Raw genomic sequence first — 6,000 nt, 5'->3', positions numbered from 1 at the left:
AATATGGCACAAAAAGAAGAAGGAAGTAGCAGCTATTTACAAGAGCCTCGCAGTGTGCAATATAGCTACGACATCCTATTGTCTGTTGGAATTTCACTTTAGAATGGTTGGTTTTGTTCTTCAAACGGTTAGCCTAGAACAAGATACACTTGTAAGGCACATACATAAATACAAGTTCAATATGTGGTCTGATCAAATATATATAACCTACCTGATACTTTGGATCAGACCAGTGTTTAACAAGGGCTGTCCAGTCTTCATCTGTAATATATTCCACTGGAGATGTTTGGGCGATTTCATTGTTAGCCTTGCCTTCAAAGTGAGATTTTCTAAGGTGGTACCGATACTGTCACAGAGCAGACTGAAAAACATGAGTGCATGCTTGTTTAGTTGCATCATCTTTCGGATCTAACTTGAACCTCATCTGTTGAAAAAAGAATGTGAGTCTTATTAGGAGGAAGCTAGAAAGTATGGGACAGAGCAAGACAATATTACTAATGGCGATGAATAACATTACTTACGGATAAATGGTCAAGGAAGGTGTTAAACTGGGTATTGTCTTTCTCATTCCTGTACTGGATCCACGTTGGGAGGATACGTGCATGACACCTAACGGCAACGGCTGCCTCCGATACTAACTTGGCTGACTCTATAGCATCACGTGGCCTTTTTAAACCTGCCTCAAAATGGATCTCCATTCTTCCTCCTTTAGATTTTGTTAATCTATCAAGCATTATCCCTGATGTCTGTTTCCGCTTGCACCGTGGTGCTAGTTCAACAACGAATATGGAAAGTGTTAGTGTACATCAAACTGTGAGAGTACATATAAAGGAGCATGCAACTGCAACTTGACTCGGTCAGGTACCGTCTTGGTGTTGATGCTCATGAGGTTCATCTGATCTTGCCAAGTACTGTTGTGTTAGCAGTGCTTCGGAAGTAGTGTTAGGTGTGAAGGAAGCTTGGGAACTGGCCAGTTCGGAAGCAAACGAACGAGTAACTCGTTGAGATGCTTACAGTTGAAGGGGATGCTGCAGCTGGTGGAGCAGGTGATACTCTGTTTGTAGATTTAGCCGGTGGACTTGGACCTTCTACTACACTATAAGTACCAGCAGAATCTCGATTGTAGATCCTTTTCCGTTTCACCCGATGAGTAACACCACTCCCTACTATATTATTTTCCTTTCTCTTTTTTGACTTTGCCATGTCAAGCCGTACCCACAACACAAAAGAATAAAATCGCTCTTCAAAACTCATTGATGCATGATACAAACAAGCAATACTTTGATGTAAGACAACCGTATGAGGATGGAATATGTAAGAAAAACAGGAAGACATGACATATTCACAGCAACGATGTGCAAACTAAGCAGAAGGATTTTCAAAAAAATAGAAGTAATGCAAGCTAGACACTATATGAAAGATGCAACCAATATTACGCTGCCAAGTTAAAAGTGTCTTTTCGTAAGTGGCAATTCAAAAAATTAGAAGCAGTACAACGTAGAAATCAATGCAAGATGCAACCACTATCAAACTGCCATGTTAACAACGTCCAATCATGAGTGACTGATGTGGGATACACAACAGCAGTACTTTGATGTAAGAACATGGTACGGTAGATAGATGCAGTGTATTCTAGACACAGAAAGCCATGTCATATGCACATGTATAACGTATAAAATCAGCAGGTGCAATTTAATAAAAATAGAAGAAATACAGGTTGGACAACATATGCAACATGAAACCAATTATCACACTGTCAACTTAGAGCAAGCACCTGCGATGGTGGAGTACGGGAGATGAACTCATCATGTAGACTTGGGACTTCAACTTCATTAGCAGTAGCAGTGGCAAATCTAGAGAGTCTCTGTTTGCGGAGGACCACCAACATCCCCTAACTTACTCTTTTCCTTCCTATTTTCTTATATTGCCTTATGAAGTCAAAACCACAAGAAGATGAATAAAATTAGCTCTGCATAACTGGTTTATGCATGATACAGATGAACACTACTTTGATGTAAGGCAAGCGCAGGATAGGAGGATGGAATATATACAAAAAAAGACAACATTTCATATTCACACGTACGATAGGAGGATGGAATATGTATGAAAAAATAGTAAGCGAAAGGCATTTCAACAAAATTAGAAGAAATGAAAGCTAGGCACCATATGAACATGCAACCAATATCACTCTATCAGGTAAAAAGTGTCTCGTCGTAAGTGCCATTTCAAGAAATTAGAAGCAGTACAAGCTAGAAGACAATGCAAGATGCAACCTACATCACAGTCCCAAGTTAAATGTGTCTTATGGGTAAGTGATCGTTGCAGGTATAAGTTGTAAGCTACATAGATGCAATTCAACATAATCAGAAGCAATATAAACTAGACATTATACGGAAAACGCAACCACATATAACAGTTCCAAGTAAGAGCAAGCACCTGTGATGGTGGAGTAGGGGAGATGTGCTCATCATGTACACGTATGTTCTAGAAATAGGAACACGTGTCATATTCACAGGCATTATGTGTAAAGTAAGCAGATGCAATTCAAGTTAGAAGCAATACAAGCTAGACATCATACGCAACATGCAACCACATATAATAGTGCCAAGTTAGAGCAATCACCTGTGATGGTGGAGTAGGGAAGATGTGCTCATCATCTACACAGCTACGTTGACTGTCCAACCTTGTGTTGTCTTGCGGATCTTGTTGGTAGGATGGCGGAGTAGAATCTGTAGAGACCCCCTGTTTGAGTTGCTCTGAAGGACCACCATCATCCACTGCCGGACTAATTTCCTTCAGTTGTAATGATTTTGCATTGTGAAGTCAAACCGATAAGAAAAAGGAATAAAATTCGCTCTTCAGAACTCATTCATGCATGATATACTGACGAACACTACTCAGATGAAAGGCAAACACATGATGCGAGGATGGAATATGTATGAAAAACAGGATGGCGTGATGTATTCACACCTATGATGTGGTAACTAAGCAGAAGGCATTTCAACAAATTAGAAGCACTGCAAGCTAGACACCATATGAAAGATGCAACCAATATCACTCTGCCAAGTTCAAACTGTATGGCATTTCAACAAATTAGAAGCAGTACATGCTAGAAATCATATGCAAGACACAACCAATATCACAGTGGCGACTTAAAGGTGCCTTATCATAAGTGACTGATGCGGGATATGCAAGAACAGTAGTCTGATGTAGAAACAGGAACACATGTCATATTCACAGGCATTATGTGTAAAGTAAGCAGATGCAATTCAACAAAGTTAGAAGCAATACAAGCTAGACATCATATGCAACATGCAACCACATATAATAGTGAAAAGTTAGAGCAAGCACCTGTGATGGTGGAGCAGGGGAGACGTGCTCATCATCTACACAGCTACGTTGACTGTCTAGCCTTGTGTTGTCTTACGAATCTTGTTGGGAGGATGGCGGAGTAGAATCTATAGAGAACCTCCATTTCATTTGCTCGGAAGGATCACCATCATCCAATGCCTTGCCAATTTCCTTCAGCTTTATTGATTTTTCATTGTGAGGTCATATCGACAAGAAAAAGGAATATAATTTGCTCTTCAGAACTCATTCATGCATGATACTGACGAACACTACTCTGATGAAAGGCAAAGTCATGATACGAGGATGGAATATGTACGAAAAAATGGACGGCTTGACATATTCACACCTATGATGTGGTAACTAAGCAGAAGGCACTTCAACAAATTAGAAGCACTGCAAACTAGACACCATATGAAAGGTGCAATCAACATCACTCTACCAAGTTAAAACTGTCTCGTCATAGGTGGCGTTCATCAAACTAGAAGCAATGCATGCTAGAAATCATATTCAAGACACAAACCAATATCACACTGCCAACTTAAAGGTGTCCCATCATAAGTGACTGATGCTGGATACACAAGAAGAGTAGTTTCATGTAAGAACATGGTGTGATAGACAGATATTAGTATGTACCAAAAACGGGAAAGCGTGTCATATTCACATGTATCATGTGTAAGCTAAGCAGATGCAGTTTACACTAATTAGGAGCAATACAAGCTAGACACCATATGCAACATGCAACCAGATATCACACTTCCAAGTTAGAGCAAGCACCTTGGATGGTGGAGTAGGGGAGCGGAGACTTGGACCTTGTAATGCACTATCAGTACAAGGAGAATTGGTACAGATGCTCCGTTTATGTTGCTGCAGAGGACCACCATCATCACCTTCCTTACTCTTTTCCTTCCTCTTTCTTGATTTTGCCTTGTGAAGTGAAATCCACAAGAAAAATGAATAAAATTTTCTCTTCAGAACTCATTGATGCATGATACTGACGAACACTACTTTCATGTAAGGCAGCCGCATGATAGGAGGATGGAATAGGTATGAAAAATAGGACGGCGTGACATATTGACATGTATGATGTATAAAGTGTAAACTAAGCACAAGGTGCTTGAACTTATTAAAATCAATGCAAGCTAGAAACCATATGAAAGATGAAACCAATATCACTCTGCCAAATTAAAAGGGTGCCCTAACAAATGTATTTGACCAAATTAGAAGCAATACATGGCAACAGGCTAGAGATACAGAGCACCTGTTCAAGCTTCTCTAGCAAGCTGCAAATCCATGAGCTTCAAGCAAGTAGTGATGGCTGCTGGGCGCTGGCCCTCGTCTCGCTCACCGGCAGCGGACACAGACACGCGCAAGCTAGTTTAGTTTCTACCACGCACACACGAAGCAGATGAAAAACAGAGCACCTGTTCAGTTTTGAGAGAGAGAGAGAGAGAGAGAGTACAAATATATGCACATTCAGGTTTAAGCAAACAGTACAAATGCGCATTCAGGTTTAAGCATAGAGTACGAGTGTGCATTCTGTCCTCAAGTCTGTATTGCCTCATTGCTTGAATGCTTCTTGCGTCTAGTACTAGTACACCATTTATTTTGCTTATGGCTTATTAAGTGGCTCTGTTTTCTTGTGTCTAGTACTAGTACACTAGTTCTTTGTTCAGTATTTATGGCTTATTAATCAGGAATATTTTTTGTAATTTCTTAGATCATCATGTTAGCAAGTGTGACTTCATCAGCAACACAAGAAGGAATGTCAGCCAAAAATAAGCCAAAAAAGGATTCAGCTTGGGAGTATGCATTTTCGCCAAGTGAGAAGCACCCGAACAATGTTGGATGTAATTTATATAAAAGTATCTTCAGTGGAGGAATCACCAGGATGAAGCAACATTTAGCTGGATTAAGAGGCCATGTTACCCCATGCACACAAGGTCCTCAAGATGTTAGGGATAAGATGAAGACAATCCTTGAGGCAGCAGAACAAAAGAAACTAGATAAAGAAGAAGAGTTGAACAAACTTAGAAGTCAGGTTCATATTGCTGAGGAGGATGACGATGAGCAAGATCAATCAACCACTTTAGTGCGAAAGAGGTCTTTGAATAAAGGACCACTTGTTATCGTGAGAACCCAGAAGAAGCTCGTGGAAAAGGAAATAATTCTCGGACTAGCACTCAAACCACCCTAAATGAAACATATAAGTTGAAGGAGAAACATAGAGCTCATGAATACATTGTAGATTGTTTTTACCAAGCTGGAATTCCATTAAATGTCGTTCGCCTTGATTCATTTGATTTAATGATAGAAGCTATTGGACAATATGGCCCACAATTGAAGAAGCCTTCTCCTTATCAGCTTGGCATTCCTTTGTTGGAGAACAGAGTCAGGTCACTAGATGAATATGCAAATGCACACAAGGAGGCATGGTCGTTGACTGGATGCTCTCTTTTGACAGATGCTTGGACAGATCGACGGGGAAGAAGCCTAATGAACTTGGTAGCTCATTCTGCTAGAGGTGTGTGGTTTCTCCGAGCTATAGATGCTTCCGCGGATGTTCATGATGCTAATTACATCTACTCTTTGGCATGCATAGACGAAATTGGTCCGGAGAAGGTTTTACAAGTAGTGACCAATAATGCTTCA

This window comes from Triticum aestivum, chromosome 7B (genome assembly GCF_018294505.1).
Source record: "Triticum aestivum cultivar Chinese Spring chromosome 7B, IWGSC CS RefSeq v2.1, whole genome shotgun sequence".
In the NCBI taxonomy this organism is placed as follows: domain Eukaryota; kingdom Viridiplantae; phylum Streptophyta; class Magnoliopsida; order Poales; family Poaceae; genus Triticum; species Triticum aestivum.
The sequence above is the reverse complement of the archived record's forward strand: the minus strand, read 5'-3'. Positions refer to the sequence as shown.